This window comes from Medicago sativa, chromosome 2, assembly GCF_051527215.1.
Source record: "Medicago sativa cultivar Bolivia chromosome 2, Bolivia_mono, whole genome shotgun sequence".
NCBI lineage: Eukaryota > Viridiplantae > Streptophyta > Magnoliopsida > Fabales > Fabaceae > Medicago > Medicago sativa.
In genome coordinates this window covers 39,433,755-39,459,809 of record NC_140750.1, presented here as the reverse complement: position 1 = coordinate 39,459,809, position 26,055 = coordinate 39,433,755, and the positions used below count along the sequence as shown (strand labels likewise).

Genomic DNA, 26,055 nt, shown 5'->3' with positions numbered 1-26,055 from the left:
TTGCAATTGATTTGGTACCTGGAACGAGTCCTATTTCGATTGCGCCTTATCGGATGTCTGCATTAGAGTTGGGAGAATTGAAGAAGCAGTTAGAAGAGTTGCTTGAGAAGCAGTTTATCAGGCCAAGTGTTTCGCCGTGGGGAGCTCCTGTGTTGTTGGTTAAGAAGAAAGATGGAAGCATGAGGTTGTGTGTGGATTATCGGTAGTTGAACAAGGTGACAATTAAGAATCGGTATCCGCTTCCAAGGATTGATGATTTGATGGATCAGTTGGTTGGTGCGGAAGTGTTCAGCAAGATTGACTTGAGGTCAGGATATCATCAGATTAGAGTGAAGGCGGAAGATATATCCAAAACTGCGTTCAGAACGAGGTATGGACACTATGAGTATTCTGTGATGCCATTTGGAGTATCTGATGCGCCAGGTGTCTTCATGGAGTACATGAATAGAATATTTCATCCTTTTCTGGATCGTTTTGTGGTGGAGTTTATAGATGATATTTTGGTGTATTCGAAGTCTGAAGAAGAGCATGCCGAGCATTTGAGGATTGTGTTGGGAGTGTTGAAGGAGAAGAAGTTGTTTTCTAAGTTGTCGAAGTGTGAGTTTTGGTTGCGGGAAGTGAGTTTCCTTGGTGGTATTGTTGTGGATCCGTCGAAGGTTGATGCAGTGTTGCAGTGGGAATCACCTAAGTCTGTTTTTGAAGTTAGAAGCTTTCTTGGATTGGCGGGTTATTATTGGAGGTTCATTGAGGGATTCTCTAAGTTGGCGTTGCCATTGACGCAGTTGACTCGGAAAGGACAAGCTTATGTTTGGGATGCTAAGTGCGAGAAGAGTTTCCAAGAGTTGAAGAAGAGGTTGACATCGGCTCCAGTGTTGATTTTGCCGAATCCGAAGGAATCGTTTGTGGTGTATTGTGATGCTTCTAAGATGGGTCTTGGTGGTGTGATTATGCAGAATCGTCAGGTTATGGCTTATGCTTCAAGGCAGTTGAAGGTGCATGAGAAGAATTATCTGTAATATCCCGCCTGTCAGTATCAGAATATTACCAGTCGATCGTGCCAGAGGATTAAATTTAAGGAAAGTAAGTATGGATAATATTTATTACGCTATGTCAGCAAAATACGGATAAAGTATCAGTGTTGCTTAAAACACGTTTATGGCGAGGGCAATTTGGTAATTGCGCGTCAATTGGATATTTAATTGTGTTTGGACCCAAAATATCTCATTCTTCAATTCTCTTTCTCTCTCTAAGCTTGGCAAAAAAAAAGCTTTTCTCCTTCTTCTCTCTTCTTCCTCACGCCCCATCTTTCTTTCTCACCACCAAATCTTCCAAATCTTCTTCCTTCCATGGCAAGTGAATTCATCTTGCTTCCTCTTGATTCTTAAACTTCTAAAAGCTTGGATTTTTGTTAGATTCCTTTATTTCTCTTCTCATGGATGGATCCAACAAGTTAGGGTTTATGGTTTGGTGAAGTGGAAGCTTGAGTCTTGCTATGTTATGGTCTCAACATGATCAAAGAAGCAATATGAAGTTTGGGTTGAAGTGTTTTCACTACTTTTCCTCCTTGAAAGAAATTTATGAAGAATTAGGGTTATGTGGAAAGAAGCTTTGCTTTGGATTAGAGATGAGTTAGCAAGGAAGATGATGTTTTGGATTGCAAGGAAACATCAAGAGTGAGTTGGTTTGAACAAGAAAGCAAAAAGGGGCAAGAAGCTAGGGTTTGGCTATGTAAAGTGAAGATGATGCTTGAAGCTTGTGAATCATGATAGGTGAGTTCCTTAGTTAGTTCCCACCCTTGGGTTTATGTGATTTATGCTTGCAAGAAAACATATAGTTATTTAAAGTCATACATAGAAAATATTACCCCAATTGTATGCCATGCTTGTTTGACTTGTGAACACTTGCTGAATTCATGTTCTAATGGTTTCTAATGATTCTAAGGGTCATATAACATTTATAGATGCTTGGGTTGAGGTTTTTGGGTCAAAAATGCCATTTTTAGGGGTGTTGGACTGTCCTAACTCGCCACGGCAAGTAAATAGCTCGCTAGGCGAGCTAGAAGGCCGAACAGGGGGTTCTGGTCGCCTCCTACTCGCCATGGCGAGCAGTAGCTCGCCTCCCCAGTAAGTTCACTCGCCTAGGCGAGTAAGTAGTGCCATTTGGTGCTGCTTGCTCGTTTTAGGCAGATTTGGTGTTTTTCGTTCCGGATCTTTTGTGCAGTCTTTTAATAAGATAAACCCCTCAATCCAAGATCCTAAAAGTTAATCTTTGAAAGAAAACTCCCTTATGAATGAAGCAAGTGTTTGACAAGTGTATTCAAGCATGGCACACGAGAGATGATATGATAAGAATCGGGTAGCAAGATATTCCTTAAGCAAAGGAAAAACTAGAGCCTCGACATAGTAGTCGAGAACTAGCATGTTAGCAAGAATCACTAGGGTGATTAGGAGTGAAGTATGTTAACTTCGCACATGAAAAAGATAGATGTAGCAAGCTTTAAGTTGTGGATAGGATAGATATTCCTCCACCATGTTTATGAATGAACAAGTATGAACACTTACCGTAAATCGGATCGATCAAGGTTCCGAGGTAAGCTTTAAGCATGATTAGGTATAACCTAAATAAATGACAAGTATAAGTAGGTGGCATGTCTCTTGTTATCCACATCTGGGGGATGCAAGGGGTTCTCTTTATGAGAACGATTCAAGCCGTAAGGGACCCGCATGTCACCGAAACCGCAAGACTATGTAATAACCACATGGCGGTGTTCGTGTCTCTTGTTATCCACGCCAGGGGGATACGGGAGGTTCTCGACCTAAGGGGAACGGTTCAAGCCGCAAGGGACCCGCACGACACCGAGGGAGTCCGATGTACGTACATCGGTCATGTATGGGATTGTACTCGGGGTTACTCCACCCGGGACTTTCCGTAAAATGAATCAAGATAATAATTTTTTGTTCAACGCTAACCTAATGAATGAACTTAGATACGTTTATGTACGATATGAATATGATTATGTGTCTCATGATTATGATTATGATATGTTCACGATCAAGTAAGATTGAATCCATGCACGTCTATGTTTAAGAACAAGAGCATTAGATGCTATATGACAAGTATAAGGCATGGAATAGAGCAAGTAAAGAACATGATACCGACGACGATCTTAGGTTTCCCCTAATTGTTCGGTTTAGAGTCGTGTCATGATTTTATGTTATGTTTAGGCCTCGATACATAGAGTGTATTCTTGGCAACGCGGTTCTAGGTTCCCCTCGACCGCCATGACACGTATAGGATGTGAAACCTATAACAAGTTAAGATAAGACTATGACGGCTCTAGTATGCACTACCGTCTAAGTATGCAAGTCCCCACACACGTATAATCAACCGTCAGGTTGTAATGTAGACACGTGGTGACCGTAGGTTTCCCCTTGTGGTTGCCTATAGCCTAGGATTTAGGGGAACTCACTGAGACATTATGTCTCATCCCAATCCTTATTTGTTTCAGATAAGCAGGATGTTTATGCATGTTCGGAGCCGGATGGATATTACTTCAAGGGTTCGTTCGTACAACTGCAGGACGTTATGGACATCAAGGAAGTATTTTTATATATGGATGAGTTGTATTGTATTATTATTTATACGAACGTGACTTGATGTAAATATTATTCATTTGGGAAAATTTCATGTTGTATATTTTAATGTTTCCAGTACTAAGAATAACGTTCATGCTAAACTTTCTCGATACGTTTAGTATGGGTGTTACAATTGGTATCAGAGCAGGTCGATTCAGACCGTGCCTTGGGTCATTAAATTACAACTAAGGTAGTGGGACCATTGGGTTCCAGGTAAATGTTCTAATTGTTGTTGTTAGTTGAGCCTGATCAACTCAATTTAGCATTCGACGATTGGAATGGATGCCTGAGAGCTGAATAGGACCCAGGAGGAACGAAGTATGTGATGGAGATGCACTGGTAAGTGTGAACTCATAAGTAAGAACTCGTATAAGTATTAGTAAGAGTTTGATCGTGCCAAAAGGTGGCCGGTGAACTAATCAAGCACAAGTGTGAATCCTCCGAGAATGTAAGGCATGTTAAGAAAGAACGTTCCGACAAATTTGAGTATGATGTTAGTGATACTTCATGTATCTGTAAGTGAAGAAGTTGGATATATATATATATATTCTGGAACGTAAGTACAAGACTACAAGTTAAGGATAAGTCGATATGTGTTGATGGAGTTAGTAAGCTCTCAGGGATTGAGATATAAGAACGGAAGATAAAGATTTATATGTTTAGCGGGAGTAAGATTCTAACAGTGAATGAATTAGCAGAGAAATCAGTTAAGTCGTTCGTGGTGAATGAAGTTGAAGTTTTATGTGAAAGTTTATGTTAAGTGCTAGGATGACAAGATATCTGTTTCTAATGTGCCGTGAATTGAATCGATTGATGTTAATGCTTGCCATGCAAAGGTTATAGAATTGTTTTTAAAACAATCGAAAGGAATGATATGCATTGGGATACTTGAGGAAATAAGTTTTTATGTAAAATATGTTTTTTGGAAAACTGTGTTGAAGAAAGCACGCCAATAGCGAAAATTTCGCTAATAGCGGAATTACTCCAGAGGATTTCGCTAATGGCGAAACTGGGGCGAAAATTTTCAGTTTTTCTAAAAACTGTCATTTCGTCTCTAGGGCCTTAGTAGCTATTGGGGAATTGTTTTCACAAACTTTTATGTAACAAACCCTCTTTATAACATCAAGTATCGAATGCACATCACACCCTATGATTTCTAAGGAAGAAAATGCATGGACAACTATTAACTGAATCAATCCGGTTTAAGGTAACATTAGAAGTTAAGATGGCAAGAGCTTGAGTTAAGAGTTTTAAGGTTTCGGCTTATGGAATGGACAAAGTGGATGCAAAGTCATGAGATGGAAAGTAAATTGATAAGGAGTTACATGAAGTCATAAGATTTCCAGGTTTAATGAAGTTATAAGTATTTCCCCGGACCTATGTTTCGCTTAATTGAATTGCTAAGGCTCGTTATGATGGTGAATTCTAAAGTTTGCCAAAAAGTTTGAAAATGAATACATGCATATGGGTGATTGGAGATGGCGTTTATAGATTTAAAAGAAACTTTTGCAGGTACCAGTTGTTACGACTCACGTAGAGTGGGCTAAACTCACCGGAACTAAGGTTGAATGACACAGTTGTGTTGTCAACTTATTCCGTGATTTTAGAGTAATGACTGGGGCCAAACTTATTACGTTTTTATATAAAAAGAAATCGTCAATGCCAATAACCCGTGTGCAAATTTGTGAATTTTATTTGAGAAAGAAATTAACGAGCGAGCATTAGTTTGATTATGCAAAACATAGTGCGCGAGAATACAAGAATACAATGAAGTATGATCAAGCAAAGTATGTATGAATTTATGATGAGTCTACTATGGGAATTCGAGAATTGCTCGGAGACAAGTTTAAGTACGATAAGTATATGTCATAGGGTAAACTCAACCAGTGAGAATATAAGATCTATCCCCAAGTAAAGTATTATGGTAATGTGACAAGTCTACCGTGAGATTCAATCTTACAAGGTAATTATGGTAAAGTATTATTAAGGTGCAAGATTTTGGCATTGGTTGCCACATGAAAGGTCTTGACAAGAGTTCAAGAAGATGGTGCTCATACGTAAAGTTTTAGTTGTCCTAATGGAATAGAGTACTGGTTGAAGCCAACCGGTGGGAATCAGAGTGACACAACGAAAGTTAATGGATGAAGTTTTCGACGGTAAGCATGGAGCTTGATAGGGAGAGTCTTCTTAAGAAGCATTATGGAACAAGCGGGGAGTTCTCGAAATATGGAATAAGTAATGAGACGGATACGGTCAGTGATGGATATGATTTCATCTAAGTATGATAAGAAAGGCTAAAGTCACCACAAATGAAGGGTATGTGCTATGATAAGAGAAATACATGTAAAACTCGAGAGGTTTCTTTTGTGACTCAAAGTAATGATTGAATTATCAAGTGTGGAACCGGTATGAAAAGAAGAAGTGTTATGCATGATAAGGTAATAATATGTCATCGTAACAGGATATGATGTTTTGGAGATTCAAGTTTACTGTTCCTAGAACAAGGAAATGAGATAATGGTATGAGGGTCAAGGATCCTATATGATTTATGTTATGCATTTATGTGAGTCTCCAAGATATGTATGTAAGTCAAGGAAGAATAATAAAGAAGTTACTTCTGAAGTTCAAGAATTTCATTATGGATGGAGATAAATCATGAGTTATGCACGATGAAGTGCATACTCTCTTATGTCAAACTTGTTAAATGGTCACGATACTTGCTATGAAGATTCCTAACTATGATTTATAACTTTTAAAGTTAAAACGGGTAGTAAGGGACTTTGGAACGATGATTATTTTAAAAAAAACATGATTTCATAATGTTTTCTTTTAAGTTATGCAATTATTCGTTCCAAGGACCCAAATACCAAAGTTTAGAAAATTTTCTTAATCAAGATGTTAGAACAAGTATCGTTATTATCTAACAAGATGCGACACTTGAGAGTATGTAGGACACCATGTAAGGTAAGATTTGATGAAGTAAACAACAGTTTTTCGAAAAGTCTTATGAGACGCACAAGTGTATGTTAAGAGTACTCCAAATGCAAGAGGTTTAAGTCGGAAGTTTTCAGAGCATGTAATTTACAAGATGGGTTGATGAATGTTATATGTATAGGCGTAATTAATTTCACCTCTCTACGACAAGTTATATGAGTTATCCATGAATTATATGTTACCCGATAGGATTATGTATGCATGAAAAGATGTTTTAAAGTTACAAGTAAGCACTGCAGGGCAAACCTGGTTTCTGGTAGGATTCCAGTTAAAAGGCAAATCCTGAGTGTTCATGTTTATGACAAGATACCATTAAGAATGGTTTATGTTAAGCGGGTAAGATCCGAGTCTGAGACAATAAGTTTATGTGTAGCAAGGTAAGTGCTCAATCATAACATGCTAAGAAAACTCTAAGTTTGAGTGATATTAGGATCAAGAAGGCTAAGTTCAGTAACATGTGGATTAAGAAATAAGATGACGACATGATGCGATAAACCCTTTGGATATGTATGAATGGAAAAAAAAATGTTTGACCCAGACCATAGATGATAAGTTTTTGTCATGATGATTGGTAGTCGATCTTTAAATTTCGAGGACGAAATTTTTTTTAAGGGGGTAGAATGTAATATCCCGCCTGTCAGTATCAGAATATTACCAGTCGATCGTGCCAGAGGATTAAATTTAAGGAAAGTAAGTATGGATAATATTTATTACGCTATGTCAGCAAAATACGGATAAAGTATCAGTGTTGCTTAAAACACGTTTATGGCGAGGGCAATTTTGTAATTGCGCGTCTATTGGATATTTAATTGTGTTTGGACCCAAAATATCTCATTCTTCAATTCTCTTTCTCTCTCTAAGCTTGTCAAAAAAAAAACTTTTCTCCTTCTTCTCTCTTCTTCCTCACGCCTCCATCTTTCTTTCTCACCACCAAATCTTCCAAATCTTCTTCCTTCCATGGCAAGTGAATTCATCTTACTTCCTCTTGATTCTTAAACTTCTTAAAGCTTGGATTTTTGTTAGATTCCTTTATTTCTCTTCTCATGGATGGATCCAACAAGTTAGGGTTTATGGTTTGGTGAAGTGGAAGCTTGAGTCTTGCTATGTTATGGTCTCAACATGATCAAAGAAGCAATATGAAGTTTGGGTTGAAGTGTTTTCACTACTTTTCCTCCTTGAAAGAAATTTATGAAGAATTAGGGTTATGTGGAAAGAAGCTTTGCTTTGGATTAGAGATGAGCTAGCAAGGAAGATGATGTTTTGGATTGCAAGGAAACATCAAGAGTGAGTTGGTTTGAACAAGAAAACAAAAAGGGGCAAGAAGCTAGGGTTTGGCTATGTAAAGTGAAGATGATGCTTGAAGCTTGTGAATCATGATAGGTGAGTTCCTTAGTTAGTTCCCACCCTTGGGTTTATGTGATTTATGCTTGCAAGAAAACATATAGTTATTTAAAGTCATACATAGAAAATATTACCCGAATTGTATGCCATGCTCGTTTGACTTGTGAACACTTGCTGAATTCATGTTCTAAAGGTTTCTAATGATTCTAAGGGTCATATAACATTTATAGATGCTTGGGTTGAGGTTTTTGGGTCAAAAATGCCATTTTTAGGGGTGCTGGACTGTCCTAACTTGCCACGGCGAGTAAATAGCTCGCTAGGCGAGCTAGAAGGCCGAACAGGGGGTTCTGATCGCCTCCTACTCGCCATGGCAAGCAGTAGCTCGCCTCCCCAGTAAGTTCACTCGACTAGGCGAGTAAGTAGTGCCATTTGGTGCTACTTGCTCGTTTTAGGCAGATTCGGTGGTTTTCGTTTCGGATCTTTTGTGCAGTCTTTTAATAAGATAAACCCCTCAATCCAAGATCCTAAAAGTTAATCTTTGAAAGAAAACTCCCTTATGAATGAAGCAAGTGTTTGACAAGTTTATTCAAGCATGGCACACGAGAGATGATACGATAAGAATCGGGTAGCAAGATATTCCTTAAGCAAAGGAAAAACTAGAGCCTCGACATAGTAGTCGAGAACTAGCATGTTAGCAAGAATCACTAGGGTGATTAGGAGCAAAGTATGTTAACTTCGCACATGACCAAGATAGATGTAGCAAGCTTTAAGTTGTGGATAGGATAGATATTCCTCCACCATGTTTATGAATGAACAAGTATGAACACTTACCGTAAATCGGATCGATCAAGGTTCCGAGGTAAGCTTTAAGCATGATTAGGTATAACCTAAATAAATGACAAGTATAAGTAGGTGGCATGTCTCTTGTTATCCACATCAGGGGGATGCAAGGGGTTCTCTTTATGAGAACGATTCAAGCCGTAAGGGACCCGCATGTCACCGAAACCGCAAGACTATGTAATAACCGCATGGCGGTGTTCGTGTCTCTTGTTATCCACGCCAGGGGGATACGGGAGGTTCTCGACCTAAGGGGAACGGTTCAAGCCGCAAGGGACCCGCACGACACCGAGGGAGTCCGATGTACGTACATCGGTCATGTATGGGATTGTACTCGGGGTTACTCCACCCGGGACTTTCCGTAAAATGAATCAAGATAATAATTGTTTGTTCAACGCTAACCTAATGAATGAACTTAGATACATTTATGTACGATATGAATATGATTATGTGTCTCATGATTATGATTATGATATGTTCACGATCAAGCAAGATTGAATCCATGCACGTCTATGTTTAAGAACAAGAGCATTAGATGCTATATGACAAGTATAAGGCATGGAATAGAGCAAGTAAAGAACATGATACCGACGACGATCTTAGGTTTCCCCTAATTGTCCGGTTTAGAGTCGTGTCATGATTTTATGTTATGTTTAGGCCTCGATACATAGAGTGTATTCTTGGCAACGCGGTTCTAGGTTCCCCTCGACCGCCATGACACGTATAGGATGTGAAACCTATAACAAGTTAAGATAAGACTATGACGGCTCTAGTATGCACTACCGTCTAAGTATGCGAGTCCCAACCCATGTATAATCAACCGTCAGGTTGTAATGTAGACACGTGGTGACCGTAGGTTTCCCCTTGAGGTTGCCTATAGCCTAGGATTTAGGGGAACTCACTGAGACATTATGTCTCATCCCAATCCTTATTTGTTTCAGATAAGCAGGATGTTTATGCATGTTCGGAGCCGGATGGATATTACTTCAAGGGTTCGTTCGTACAACTGCAGGACGTTATGGACATCAAGGAAGTATTTTTATATATGGATGAGTTGTATTGTATTATTATTTATACGAACGTGACTTGATGTAAATATTATTCATTCGGGAAAATTTTATGTTGTATATTTTAATGTATCCAGTACTAAGAATAACGTTCATGCTAAACTTTCTAGATACGTTTAGTATGGGTGTTACATTATCCGACTCACGATTTGGAATTAGCGGCCGTTGTGTATGTGTTGAAGATTTGCAGGCATTATCTGTATGGTTCTAAGTTTGAAGTGTTCAGTGATCATAAGAGTTTGTAGTATTTGTTTGACCAGAAGGAGTTGAATATGAGGCAGAGGAGATGGTTGGAGTATCTTAAGGATTTTGATTTCCAGTTGAGCTATCATCCTGGAAAGGCCAATGTTGTTGCTGATGCATTGAGTAGGAAGTCGTTGCATATGCCTGCTTTGATGGTCAAGGAGTTAGAGTTGATTGAGCAGTTTTGAGATTTGAGTTTGGTTAGTGAGTTGACGACGGATGGTGTGAGGTTAGGAATGTTGAAGCGGACGAGTAATATTTTGGAAGAGATTAAGAATGGTCAGAAGGAAGATTTGAAACTGGTTGATCGAGCAGTGTTGGTCAATCAAGGTAAGGGTGGAGACTTCAGATTGGATGAGAACGGTGTTTTGATGTTTCGTGATCGTGTTTGTGTACCAGATATTCTTGAGCTTAAGAGGCAGATTTTGGAAGAAGGTCACAGAAGTAGTTTAAGTATTCATCCAGGAGCGACTAAGATGTATCAGGATTTGAAGAGGTTGTTTTGGTGGCCTGGAATGAAGAAGGATATTGCAGAGTTTGTGTATGCTTGTTTGGTTTGTCAGAAGTCTAAGATTGAACATCAAAAGTCGTCAGGTTTGATGCAACCGTTGTTTGTGCCAGAGTGGAAGTGGGATAGTATATCAATGGATTTTGTTGGAGCGTTGCCAAAGACTGTTAAGGGTTTTGATTTTATTTGGGTGATCGTTGATCGGTTGACGATGTAGGCACATTTTGTTCCTATTAAGACCGGTATGTCTGTGGCGAAGTTGGCTGAGATCTACATTGAGCAGATTGTTAGATTGCATGGTGTTCCTTCTAGTATTGTGTCGGATCGGGATCCGAGGTTTACTTCTAAGTTTTGGGGGAGTTTGCAAGATGCTTTGGGAACTAAGTTGAGGTTGAGTTCTGCTTATCATCCCCAGACTGATGGTCAGACGGAGAGGACTATTCAGAGTTTGGAAGATTTGTTGAGAGCTTGTGTGTTGGAGCAAGGTGTCAGTTGGATCGAATGTTTACCGTTGATTGAGTTTACTTACAACAACAGTTTTCATTCTAGTATCGGAATGGCGCCGTTTGAGGCTTTGTATGGTCGGAGGTGTAGGACTCCGTTGTGTTGGTATGAGTCAGGTGAAGGAGCTTTGTTAGGGCCGGAAGTTGTGCAAGAGACGACCGAGAAGGTTAAGATGATCCAAGAGAAGATGAAAGCGTCTCAAAGTAGGCAGAAGAGTTATCATGACAAGAGGAGGAAGGACATTGAGTTTCAGGTTGGTGATCATGTGTTTTTGAGAGTGAATCCTATAACCAGTGTTGGTCGTGCTTTGAAGTGTCGGAAGTTGACTCCTCGTTTTTTGGACCTTTTGAGATTGTTGAGAAGGTTGGGGTTGCAGCGTATCGGATTGCGTTACCGCCATCTTTGTCGAATCTTCGTGATGTGTTTCATGTGTCTCAGTTAAGGAAGTATGTGTATGATACGTCTCATGTGATTCAAGTGGATGATTTGGAAGTAAGGAATAATTTGACCGTTGAGCCTTGGCCAGTTAGGATTGAGGATCGTGAAGTGAAACGTTTGTGTGGCAAGGAGGTCGTTTTAGTTAAAGTGCTTTGGGTTGGACCGACCGGTGAGAGTGCCACTTGGGAATCGGAGAGTAGGATGAGGGTTGCGTACCCGGAGTTGTTTCCTTCAGGTAATTTTCGAGGGCGAAAATTCTTTTTAGTGGGGGAGAGTTGTAACAGCCCGATTTTCGCTAGTTTTATTTTATTATTTATTTATGTGTGTTATATGTGCTCTTATGTGATTATTTGCCTCTGTGTGTATTTTTGGTTGGGAATTGTAGAATTCGGTGTAGAAGGGTATTTTAGTCATTTTGGACTTAGGGGCATTTTGGACTTAGGGTATTGTAGTAATTATTTTAATTACCGTTAAGTGACCGTTAGTGTTATAATTTACCATTAAGTGAGTAGTGACATTTTGGGTGTTAGAATAGAAATGGGTTAGGCCTATTAAGGTTGAGAGATAAGCCCAATTGAGTAGAGCATGTATATAAACTCTAGTTGTTGGTGAAATTAGGTTTTACAACATTTCACATTTCATTTCATTGGAGAAGAGAAGAGATAGAGGCTAGAGAGAAGAACAACAACAAGGGTTAGAATGCAAAGAGTGGATTCATCATCTAGGAGCTAAATTGAAGCTTGGGTTAGAGAATCTTGGTGATTAGAGGTAAGAGGGTTAGATTTCAACCATAATTCACATCTTTTTCTCTTTACCCATTTTTGTGAAATTGATGAATTGGACATAATTGTTGTAGAATTCGTGCATACTTGTTGCTGTTATGTTAGAGAACATGATTTATATGATAATTGCATGTTAGTATGTGAATTAACATGTTTAAATGCATAGTTGTTGGTGCCTTATGTTCTTGAGCAAAATTGATGAAAAATGAAGTTGTGATGTTGAATTGTGCATGAATTTGTGTTCATTAGTTGTTGTTGATGATTGTTGAACTGTTGGAATTGAATTGGTGTGACTGGAATCGTTGTTTATGGATTCATGAGGAGATTTGTGGCTATGTTGGAGTTTTGAGAAAATTTTATGATTTTGGTGAAATGAGCTATGTTGTTGTTTTTAATATTTGAATCATGTTTGTTTAAGTGTATTGAACCTATTTTGACCCATAAACATTTTCTGGAACTTGGTTTGGGAGTTGGGGATTCGAAAAATGGCATTTTGGGTGAAAATGATGAGGAACCCGTAACTACTGCAGAATTTATCAAGAACTGCGCTAATAGCCCAAATTGAGCTAATAGCGAAATTTCCCAGAAGCAGTTTTTCTTCAGTTTCGCTAATAGCCCAAGTTGAGCTAATAGCGAAATTTCCCAGAAGCAGTTTTTTTCTGTTTCGCTAATAGCCCAGATTGAGCTAATAGCCAAATTGCCCAGAAACAGTTTTTTTATTTTGTTTGTTTTGAGCTTTGGGGGACCAATCCAATACTTCTAAAATGTTTATTTGGACTTAATTAACATCTGTTTATACCTTTAATCCTACTGGAACATGATTTGAATTGGTTTGGACTTGAATTTGTGAAAATCATCTAACTTTTGTAAAAACGGTCCAAACGTTGATTTTTCCAAAAACTCATTTTCTTCCGGAATTTGTAGTGGGATTAGAGTTATATAATGTTTATATGATTTCTAAAAATGGTTGTGAGTGGTTCCATCAAGTTTGAACTTGTTTTGCTTTGAAAATGGAAAATTTTGTGAAAAGTGAAATAGGGAGACGAACTTTGGGTTTTTCTTGAATTCGTCGTATTTGGCCGATGAAATGCTTATGTAACCTCTACTGCATATATATGTGACTTGTGGAAGTACATGGCATAGGCAATTGAGCTTGTTTACTTGGTTTAGACTTAAATGCTCAAATACTTGAATATTTTGACTTTGAGAGTCGAACTTGACTAAAGATGACTTTTGAGAACCAATTGATTGTGAATCCTTTATGGAGAATTGTTATATGTTATGTGAAGATGATTAGTGGTGTAATTATGTGACAACTTCATGTTGTGTGGTTTTTGATGTTGTTGGTGATTGTATATATGTTAAGTTGGTGGTGAATTATTGATGATTGCATATATACATGTATTGGTGATGGTGAGGTGATTATTGTTTGTGTGAACATATGCATTTGTAGTCGAGTCATATGTTCATGCATTCATGACTAATGGTGGTGGATTTTATATCCAAGACTGATGGTGGCGGATTTTATATCCAATTGAGGTGAGTACGATGTTTTTGTTGCATCGAAGGTGACGACCTTGAGGTGTTTTGGTACCACATGCATCTAGAGAAGAGTCTAGAACATTGCATGCATTTGAATAATTGATGAGTTGTGTCATAATTGAATATATGACTTGGTGAATTTGTGTATTGGTGAAATTTGGCGAATGTTGTGATTATGTGGATTGGTGTATATGTACATTGGTGAATTTTGTGGATGGTTGTGACTAATTGTATTATGCTCTAATTGCATGTCTTAATTGTTTGTGCTTATACACTTGGTGAATCAATTGATGATGGTTATTTTAATAATAATGATGAGGTGAGATTTGTATATGTATATATACATATATGATGTGGTGATGTTCTTTGATAATGATGATGGCTTGCTTATAACTTCGATATGATGAATTGTACTTGTTGAGATAAGCATGCTAGATGAGTAATGAAGTGAGTAATGTTTTCATTGATTGATGTTGATAAATGATGAGCTTTTGTTGATGACTTGATTAGAGGTTGAATATGCATGCTATGCTATGATAATAATGTGATAGCTTGAAATGTAAGTGATGGGGGATAATAATGATCATGTCTTAGAGTAGTGACTGACCAGAGTCTCTAAGACAGATGTTTCAGGAGTTTGGGTAGTTGTAGTGGGATGAGACGATGATTCAATGTTAACATCAGCAGGAACAAAGCTGAGAGGTTCAATCATTGGTGGTTGGAAAGGATGGTTAGGGGGTAGTCTTTCACAGACTTTGTTTCTCATCTCATACATATTTCTTATCCTTTCATCAACACTAGGGTTCATTGGCTTAAAGGGAATATTTTTAGAAGGCTTTTTGTGGAGTTTGGTGGATGGTGATAAGGCTTTGTGTAAGTTTTCATAGACTTTGTTCAAAGGAACATCATCCATGTCTGAAGAAGATGTTGAAGAGGTAGATTGAGAGGATGTGGAGGTTGAATCAGATTCTACTACTATAACATTAGAGTGATGTGGAGAATCAAGATTACCTTTATCAGCTTCTGGAGCAACAGCTTCTGAACCAGCAACTTTATCCTCCTGAACTTCTTCAGTGGCCTTCTCACCAGCAATAATCAGCAAACTTCCAGCTTCTGAAGTCACCAAATCTTGTACTTCTTCAGTGGCCTTCACAATTTTCTGTGCAATAGTACCAGCATCTTCCTTTGCTAAGCTTGATGCAGGAACTTGAATACCCTTTGCAAGTTCTCTGATCTTTGCAAGAGCAGCAACATCTTCAGCCTTTTTCTTCTCTAGTTCTCTTATTACTAGATCAGTAGCAGCTGCAATCTGCTCTTCATCTTCAGCCACATATGCTGCCAACTTCAGCTTCCTGATAGCTTGCTTTCTCTTCTTCTTTGGGATAGAAGGTTGATCAGGAGCAATATGTGAAGTTGCAGCAGCTTTACCACTTTTGGCTCTCTTGTTCAGAACCGTATCAGCATCCAAGTCCTGGGCTTCTTCTTGAATAGTTGGTACTCCAGTACCAACTTCATTCAATTTAGAAGAGACCTTCACCTGCTTAGCTTTCTTCTTCTTAGGCTCTTCAGAAGCATCATCTAGATACTCTTCCTTTGTCAGATCTTTCCTTTTAGTCTTCCTGCTCTTGGCCACAGGCAATGCTCCACCATACACGGTGTCAGGAACATCACACAGCCTGATTGTCTTGCCTGTACTTTCAAAATGATCTACAATGTAGTTCATCTAAACCTCAATGGGGTCTTGCTTGCAGATTGGAGGAAACCCATCCATCAGAGCAGATATAGCATCTGACTCTTTCAGATCTGTACTAAGCTTCTTAAAAACTCTTTTTCCTATCAGCTTCATCTTCTTGAGTGTTTGCCCATTGATCACTTTTCCTGTTTCAGTACCAAGCTGATCATCAGTGAATATGTTGAGCTCCTTAAGTACTTTCAGAATTCCTCCTTGATGAAGAATCTCTGAAATCAGCTTTCCATAGGAAATCCAGCACCTGTTGCTATTTTGACTTTCCCTGAGCTCTTTGATCATGTGCTTGAAGATATACTTAGGAACATTTGCAGTCTCCTTCTTTATGAAGTAATGAAGGAAGACTCTGTGCTCCAGAGAAGGTTAATCTCCACCACCACCCTTTGGTAGGATATTTTCGTTCTGTATCTTCAGGAGCAGCTTCTTTTCCATGGACAGATCACAATAAGCCTCTTTCTTCTCGCTATTGAACATTGACCTGTTCACAACTTCATTCCAGGGACTATTCTTGCTATTGTCTATACCATCTGTGAAACTTCCTCCTGATGGTCTCCTGATGACAAATGCAATAGCTTCCTGAGAGATGAAGACAGGAATTCCCATGATGCTTGACCTAATCTCTGTAACTGTGAAAGGTTCCAAGCCCATTTCTCTCCTTGATTTCCCAGCAAGAGTGGGATCAATCAAAACTTTCTCATCCATTTCTGCTTGAGTAGCTTTCCGGTCGTAAACTTGAGCTTTAACCCAGAAGTGCCTTAATAAGTTCTTATATGTTAGTCCATTCGACATATTAAAGTAATCCATCAGACCTTGAGCTTCATAGTAGCTCCTGATGTCACAGCCATGATACGCCAGGGAGATGAAATCTACAGGATTCTTAGTCTGAACATTGAGTTCCCATTCTTCCAAAGACATAGTTCTTCCCCAGATTTCATACGCAGGAGCCTCTTGCATGTTTGTTTCTGGAGCAGAACTTGATAATGCCATTGTTGAGATTGAAGATTCAGGGTTCTAGGTTTTGTTTGAAAAAGACGAACTTGCTTCGCAGAGAACAGAGTGAAAAGAGGAAAGTGTAGGTTGTGAAGTGAGTTGTGTGTGATTTGTCTAAGTGTTTTGAGTAAAACGTTTGCAATTCAGAAGGGGACAAACAAACACAACATTAATGACATAGGGGGTGCGAGATAGTGTATTCAAAGCTAAAAATCATCATTGCCCTCTTACTTTATAAAATCAAATCTTTCCACAGTTAAAGGCTTAGTAAATATATCAACCCATTGATGTTCAGTATCAATGAATTGTATATCTAAAATTCCTTTTTGAACATAGTCTATAATAAGGTGGTGTTTGATTTCAATATGCTTGGCTCTTGAATGTAGAATTGGATTCTTTGACAAACAATTAACAGCAGTATTATCACAATAATTGGGAAAATTGTTAGCATTAATTTGATAGTCTTCCAACTGATGTTTCATCCAAAGTAGTTGTGTACATCAACTTGCAGCTGAGATGTATTCTGCTTCTGCTGTAGACATAGCAATAGTTGTTTGTCTTTTGCTAGCCCAGGATATCAGATTATCACCCAGAAACTGGAAGTTGCCACTGGTTGACTTTCTTTCAATCCTGTCACTGGCATTGTTAGCATCACAAAATCCAACCAACTGATAATCCAAGGATTTCCTATAGAGGAGTCCAAGATTAGTTGTTCCTTTCAAATACCTGAAGATTCTCTTAACAGCAGTTAAATGAGATTCTCTACGATCTGATTGGAATCTTGCACACAAGCATACACTGAATAAAATATCTGGCCTAGATGCAGTGAGGTATAACAAAGAACAAATCATACCTCTATACAGCTTCTAGTATACTTTTTTTCCAGTATTTTCTTTGCTTAATGTGCAGGTTGGATGCATTGGATTTTTCATCACTTTACAATCTTCCAGTTTGAACTTCTTCAGAAGCTCCTTGGTATACTTTGTTTGATGAACATATACTCCATCTTTGCTTTGATTGATTTGAATTCCAAGGAAGAACTTCAACTCTCCCATCATGCTCATTTCAAATTCATCCTGCATTAACTTAGAAAATTCCTTGCAAAGAGATGCATTAGTAGAACGAAATATTATATCATCAACATATATCTACACAACAAGAATGTCTTTCCCAAGAGTCCTCCTGAAGAGTGTTGTGTCAACCTGACCACTTTTAAAAAAAATTTGATCAAGAAATTACTTAGTTTATCATACCAAGCTCTGGGAGCTTGTTTCAAGCCATATAGTGATTTCTTAAGTTTGTAAACATGGTTAGGATGCTTAAGATCCTCAAAACAAGGAGGTTGCTTGACAAACACTTCTTCTTCAATGACCCAATTAAGAAATGCACTCTTGACATCCATTTGATATAATATTATGCCATGATTTATGATGAGTCTATATTTAGTCTATTTTTATATATTATTTAGTTTAGTTTTATTTAGATTTGATTTGATTTTATTGCAATTTTATTTCCTTTTTGAATCTTTTTACTTCAATTGCATATTTTATATTTCAGGAACGAATATATGATGGAATGAGCCTTGGAGCAAAAGAAAGGAGTCTGGAGCAACTTCGGAGCAAAAATACGAAGATACAGAGACAAAAATATGTCTCCCAAAAGTCAGAAGCTTGGCACAGCCGTGCCACCTACCAGAACTCTTTTTGCTGCTTTTGCTTGAAGGTCAAGTTACTCTGTTTTAGTTTTACCGAAAAGCCCTTGTAATTGCTTAGATTTTAAGTCGATTGTAAAGCTATAAATAGACTAACATTCCATCACAAATATTCACCTTTTGTTCTTGGAAATAACATGTGACAATTGTTTCTCTGAATAAAAGTTCATCTTTATTTTCTTGTTATTTATTTTATGTTCTTATTCTTCTTCTTCTCCATATCTACAATGAACGTGAGTGAGTAGATTTCTCTTGTCTTGGGATTGTTGGATAAGTCTAATGACATAATCCTAATCGAACCAAGCTTTAACCCTAATTTCATGTGATTCTAATTTCTAATCTAAATTCACTGTTTTAGCATGAATTAACCATTATCAAACTGTGGAAACGAAAGTGGAGGGTTTGATAATTGTTAATCCATCATCTCAAATATCAATTCATAATGCGAAAGCGGAGCTTCGATATTGGAACAAGTGAATTTTGACAAGAATTGCAAAGGCAGTGAAATAGTCTTTGCAATTCTTGAGACATGTGTAGTTTCAATCCTTGTAAGCTTCTTCTAGTAATCAAGTCAGCGAAATAGGCTTGGTTGCTAGAGGTAAACTCTCACCGGACTTGATCGGAAAGGTGAGGGGCTAAAGGGAAACCAGTCTTTAGAAATTAGGTGTAAAGCATGAAATTAGAAGTTAATTAAATTCATAACTCCCTAGCGGAACGATACTCTCTTTTACTACTATTACTTCGATAGACCGTGCACTTGCGGTTTGGCCTATCAAGTTTTTGGCGCCGTTGCCGGGGAGTTATTGTAATTTAATTAATTTTTTTTTAAAGATTAGACTGAAGAAAAAAAAATCTTTTTTTTATTTTTTTTTATTATTTTTTTTTCTTTTTCTTTACTTCTTTTTCTATTTCTTTCGTTTGCCTTTAACTTCTTGGGAAGCATAAAATAACAAAGATATGGCTGAGGAACGCACTCACAAAGAGTATGCAATCCCATCTTCATACGATGCTATTGTGTACCCAACGGTTGAGGACAATTTTGAAATAGAACCTGCACTTATTCACTTAGTGCAGCAAAATCAATTTTTCGGATCACCCACTGAGGATCCGAATTTTCATATTTCAACATTTTTAAGACTCAGTGGAACCTTGAATGCAAACCAAGAGGCCGTAAGGTTGCACTACTTTCCTTTTTTCTTAGGGGGTAGAGCTAGTGCTTGGTTTCATTCATTGGAAATTGGTTCTATCACTTCATGGCATCAAATGAAGCAAGCTTTTCTTGCTCGATTCTTTCCCTATTCTAAAACTGTTCAATTAAGGAATCGAATCATACAATTCACTCAAAAAGAAGGAGAATCTCTTTACGATGCATGGGAGAGTTTCAAAGAAATGCTTAGACTTTTTCCCCATCATGATTTAGAGAATTGGCTTATTATTCACACTTTTTATAATGGCCTTTTGTGTACCACAAAAATTTATGTTGATGCAGCTGCAGGTGGAGCTTTGATGAATAAAACATACACATGAGCTTATGCTTTGATCGAGGACATGGCACAAAACCACTATCAGTGGACCTACGAAAGGGACATCACTAATGTTGCTCCTTCACCCTCTAAAAAGGAGGTAGGTATGTATAAAATTTCTTCCCTTGATCATTTAGCTGCTAAGGTGGACACACTTTTTCAAAAATTTGATAAATTAAGTGTAAGTGTTGTCACACCTACTCCTGTTTCACCACCATGTGAATTTTGTGGAATACTTTGTCATACTAGTGTTGAATACAAACTAGGTAGTACTGTTGAAAGTCCCGAGCAATTAAACTATGATAAATATAATCGAGGGATGAGGCCAAATCAAATTTTTTTATAACAAAACACCTCAAAATCCCTTTGGACAACAAACATCACCACCTGGTTATGCAAACAACCAAGGAGTCCCTCAAAAATCCAGCTTGGAAATTTTACTAGAAAAATGTGTTATGGATCAATCTAAGCAAATTCAAGAACTTAAAAATCACATTGGATTTTTGAACGACGCTGTTGTCAAATTTACATCTAAAGTAGACTCCATTTTTACTCACCAACAATTTCTAGAGACTCAAATCTCTCAAGTAGCCCAACAAGCGGCTACTTCATCTCAAACCTCCGAAGTCCTTCCAGGTCAAACCGAAACCAACCCCAAAGACCATATAGTGCTATTACTCTTAGGGATGGTAAACGATTAGAGAACCCCATTGTGAAAGTTAAGAACAATGAAGGAGAGGTAGGGAGTGATGAGCCACACAGTGAGAAAGTCATAGGAGAGAATGAAAAGCCATTTGTTTCACCATCTCATGAGCCTAAAATTCCTTTAACACAAGAGTTTGCTAAATCCAAGTTAGATGCGCAATTTTGAAATTTTATTGAAATACTTCCAAACAAATTGCCACCTAAACTTAAGAATCCAGAGAGCTTTTCCATACCTTGTGTCATAGGATCTGAAACTATAGCAAAAGCCATGTGTGATTTGGGAGAGAATGTCAGTTTGATGTCGTTGTCCCTTTCTGAAAGATTGGGTATAGGATAGACAAACCACTTTCTTACCGTCAAGCTAATGACTCTAAAGAAGCGCTTTGTGGGAGGCAACCCACGCATTTAACTGCTTTTATTTTGTTTGTTTTTCGTTGTTTTAAGTTGTTTTGTAGGTAATTGTCCGAGCATGATTCAAGAAAATGGAAAAAAATTGAGCCTAGGATGCCAAGCTTCTGCACCATATACCCTCCAAAAATTTCTTCTCCTTCCCCATTCACTCACTTCTCTCTAAAAACTCCATTAACCCTCAACCTTCAAACCTCCATAACTCCACCAAATCCAACAAATTCTTAACCAAATCATCCTCATTCATCATTCCAAACATAAGCCACCAATCAAAATCAACCTTCCCCATCCAAATACCAAAATCATAGTCCATTAAACCCTAACCCAATTTCTTCACCAATCTTCATCAATAAACTCAAAAACCTTACTTAACCACCAACCCATCACTAAACCACCCTTTCCCACACAAAACCTAACCTTAACCCAAACCAAAACAAAATCAACAAGGTCAATGGCATCCAAGAAGAGAGGAAATTGAAGTGGTACAAGAAGCAAACAACAACCCACAATCATGGGATCCAATTCAAGGATTCTGAGCAAATGAATAGGTATAAATCTCTAATCTCTAGAACTATCTCTCCTTGCAGGTACCTTGATGTTAATGGATAGACTAGAAATAGAGGAACATTTGATTAGGTTGTTGAATAACACAACCCCGTGCTTAGGTACCTTCAAAGGGTTATGGCTTGCACCATTTAGGGTAGAACCGAGTTAGGGAACACTAGGACAGATGAGCTCTTCATGCTATGGGCTATGCTATATAACCACCCTGTGAATATTTGTTTCTACTTGCTTGATTATCTTTCCTATGTAGGTAATAGGTCTGACGGTAAGGGAGAGATAGTAGTAGGTGGTATCACTACATACACAGCTAGGCAATTTGGAGTGGGTGAAGATGAGGGGATAAAACCAATTGAGGGAAACAATAGGCTTAACATAGACACCCTCATCACTATGAACTTCATAAAACATCAACCTCCCATGCAATATTCACTCAAGCTCAATGTGCCTATTTTGATACTACTTCCTAACCCATCTCGAACTAGCATCGAGGTGGAAGCAAATTTGTGGTATGTTGATGATGACCAGGTACATGAAGAGCAAAATCTTGATGAAGGAGAAGGTGCTAACTTACACCATGAGGGAGAGCACATTGACCAAGAAACTGGTGAGCTAAATGACAATGAAATATGGCCATGGATGCAAACTGAAATTGAGAGGATAAGCACCGAGCAACAAAGGCAAGGTGTTGAATTATCGAGCCTAAGAAATGAGGTCCAAAAGGGCAACCGCATGACACTAGAGAACAATGAAATGCTCCGACGAATGATGCAACACCTTCATCTTCAAGGTCCTCCTTATGGACCTCAATGAACAATTGTGAGCTTTCCTCTTCCTCTCTTCCCTTATCTCTTCTCTCCTTCTTTCTCTTTCTCCTACCCTTTCTTCTACTCCTTCTTCTTCTACTCCTTCTTCTCTTTTCTTTTAATTTTCTTTTATTTTGAATCATTGAGGACAATGCTTCTCCTAAGTGTGGGGGGAGCCTAATAAAGTGTCTAGAGTCGTAGTGTTCCAAACTCCCTTGAACTTTATTCTTTTGTTTTGTTTTTATAGCGAAAGGCATGATTAAGTAGCTTGTTTTTAATGGAAATTATGGCATAAATTTTTTTGTTTTGTCTCTTCTTAAAAGGTTGTTTCTTATACATGAAAGTGATTTCTTGTGTTTTTTGTGTTCTTGCTATACCCACATCTTGTTTTATTGTGAAAAATTCTCCAATGAGAAAAGCACTCGGTTGCAATCTTTGAGCAAGTGTATGAGTATGTATTTTAAGGAACACGTTCTAGCTTTAATGTTAACTTAGACCCTTAAAAGTCTTCAGAGTAAAAGTAGTATAAGTTTGTGTGGGAAATAATTGTGCTTTATTGTTATATTTATAGTGTGTTAAACTTAAATGGGGCAGGAGAATGGCAACAACATGTGGAGGAAAGGACACCCTCTCTGACTTCCTAAATGTGGTGGTGACTCCCTAATTAAACTTAAATTCCAAATCCCTCAAATGAGGAAATAAATTCATCAAAGCTAGGGGGAAGGACACCCTCTCCAAAAAGACTTCCTACGTGGAGATGATAAAAATTTTGCAGCATTACTTAGGGTGATTTTGAATCTAGGGGGAAAGGACACCCTCTCCATAAAGACTTCCTATGAGGATAGATAACCCCTAAGCAATCTGCAATCCCTTGTGCTTAAATTGTTAATCTAAATTTAACTAAATTCCCATCTCTCTTATATGAAATGAAGAAAGGACTTTTCTCGGTTACTTTAGCATTAAGGATAAAACCTGTTCCTCATAATATCTGTCTTATACAGGAGCAAGAAAAGGGTTGGACTGCACACACACACTCACTTGAGACTTGATGTTGGGTTGAATAGGTTCATAAGGAATGCTTAAGATTGTGATTAGTGTAATTTGAAATTAAGCCCTAAGAGAGACTTGAGTTTTTCAATTTTATTGCCATGTTAAATCTTTTTGTTGGTGCTATGTCTATTGCCTTTTGCTTGAGGACAAGCAAAGATTCAAGTGTGGGTGAGTTTCATGAGTCTATATTTAGTCTATTTTTATATATTATTTAGTTTAGTTTTATTTTGATTTGATTTGATTTTATTGCAATTTTATTTCCTTTTTGAATCTTTTTACTTCAATTGCATATTTTATATTTCAGGAACGAATATATGATGGAATGAGCCTTGGAGCAAAAGAAAGGAGTCTGGAGCAAATTCGGAGCAAAAATACGAAGATACGGAGACAAAAATATGTCTCCCACAAGTCAGAAGCTTGGCACGGCCCGTGCCAACATGTGGCACAGCCCGTGCCAACATGTGGCACGGCCGTGCCACCTCCCAGAACTCTTTTTGCTGCTTTTGCTTGAAGGTCGAGTTACTCTGTTTTAGTTTTACCGAAAAGCCCTTGTAATTGCTTAGATTTTAAGTCGATTGTAAAGCTATAAATAGAGTAGCATTCCATCACAAATATTCATCTTTTGTTCTTGGAAATAATATGTGACAATTGTTTCTCTGAATAAAAGTTCATCTTTATTTTCTTCTTATTTATTTTATGTTCTTCTTCTTCTTCTCCATATCTACAATGAACACGAGTGAGTAGATTTTTCTTGTCTTGGGATTGTTGGATAAGTCTAATGACATAATCCTAATCGAACCAAGCTTTAACCCTAATTTCATGTGATTCTAATTTCTAATCTAAATTCACTGTTTTAACATGAATTAACCATTATCAAACTGTGGAAACGAAAGTGGAGGGTTTGATAATTGTGAATCCATCATCTCAAATATCAATTCATAATGCGAAAGCGGAGCTTTGATATTGGAACAAGTGAATTTAGACAAGAATTGCAAAGGCAGTGAAATAGTCTTTGCAATTCTTGGGACATGTGTAGTTTCAATCCTTATAAGCTTCTTCTAGTAATCAAGTCAGCGAAATAGGCTTGGTTGCTAGAGGTAAACTCTCACCGGACTTGATCGGAAAGGTGAGGGGCTAAAGGGAAACCGGTCTTTAGAAATTAGGTGTAAAGCATGAAATTAGAAGTTAAAGTCTTGGCTAGTGAAGGACTTGTCATTAGGATGAACCAATAATTCCAAGACTCTTTTATTTTATTATTGTTATTTCTTTTAATTAAAAATCTAAACTTTTTAACCTTTGAAACCTTCATCTAATCATTATTAAAAGTTAATTAAATTCATAACTTCCTAGCGGAACGATAATCTCTTTTACTACTATTACTTTGATAGACCAGGCACTTGCGGTTTGACCTATCATACTGCAGTTGCTAGTTTATAAGGAAATTTATTTTTAACATCTTATCGAATGTTTGATTGGATGCTGGAACATTTTGTGTAGCTTCTGCATGTTTTATGGGAATTTGTTTTTCCCTTGACTGTCCGCTGCTGCAAGGCTCTGATTTTCTAGTATGGTACCTATTTCTCTTTTCTACTATTTCATATGATGATTATTTGTGAAAAATTGTGAAAGTAGATCATGAGATTTGTGATATACTTCTTTTGAGTCCTGAAGATTATGATGTGACTGAAGACCTATATCTTTTGGTATTTATTGAAAATCTGAGTATGTGTACCTTTCTTCATGGTTGATTGTTTGTGATGATTGAAGAAAAGGTTGCGTGTGTTATCTCTCTGTTTTGATTGGATTGGCCTCAAGTTGTTTTAGCCAGAAATTTGCCAAAGGGGGAGATTGTTGGGTATTTGTGTTGGCTTCATTATTGCTAAAACAAATATCCTCATTCTGTAAGTTGGGACCAATGTTCTAACATGTTCTAACATGTGGTCAGGCATCTCTGTAAGATGCTGGATAAATGTGCTGGATGACGATTCAACATGTCCATCTTGCGGTTGTGTTACTTTTCTTCTTGGTCGTGGATTGAAGAAATGTATGTGTGGTATCTCTCTACCTTTTCTGTATGGCCTCAGTTTGTTTTATCAACAAATAAATCCAAAGGGGGAGATTGTTGGGTATTTGAGTATTGGCTTCATTGTTGCTAAAACAAATATCCATGTTCGTGTTGTTGGATACAAGTTTCCAACATGTTTTAGGCATCTCTGCAAGATGTTGGATATGATGTTCTAACATCCTGGCACGGTTCAATGTGCCTGGTTTTATGCCTATTTGTCCGCGCGCCTTTTCTTGTTAAGGAAACCTCGTTTTCATATCTTGGTGGCTAAGCAACGTGCATATCTGTACAGAATCAGATCGTTTGTGATTTCCTAAGATTGTGCTATTTAATTAGGAAAGTTTTGGAGGTGATCAGGACGTTCCTAATTATTTGCCTACATATTAGGAGTTTCCTTTTCTGGTTCTGTTGTTCATGAAATGGATCATCGATTGTTCTGAAGCTCAACAAGTTGTTCTGACCCGTATTGCTTCAGTATATATACAAGACTACAAGACCTAATTCATTCACCGAAGCCATCAAACTAAAAAGGTTTAGTTTTTAGCGTTTTGAGTCTTTGTGTGTTCTACTCTTGTATCATGTTGATGCAAGTTTAGTT

At 37.8% G+C, this 26,055-nt stretch overlaps 1 non-coding gene and 1 pseudogene across 1 annotated transcript; both read right to left on the bottom strand.

The window, feature by feature from the left end:
* Window positions 1-14,474: 14,474 nt before the first annotated feature.
* On the bottom strand, window positions 14,475-16,625 carry LOC146946819 (uncharacterized; annotated as a pseudogene).
* Window positions 16,626-19,650: 3,025 nt separating this feature from the next.
* On the bottom strand, window positions 19,651-19,757 carry LOC146946818 (small nucleolar RNA R71). The gene has a single exon (XR_015029501.1). It is a non-coding gene; the product is annotated as a small nucleolar RNA R71 (small nucleolar RNA).
* Window positions 19,758-26,055: the final 6,298 nt, after the last annotated feature.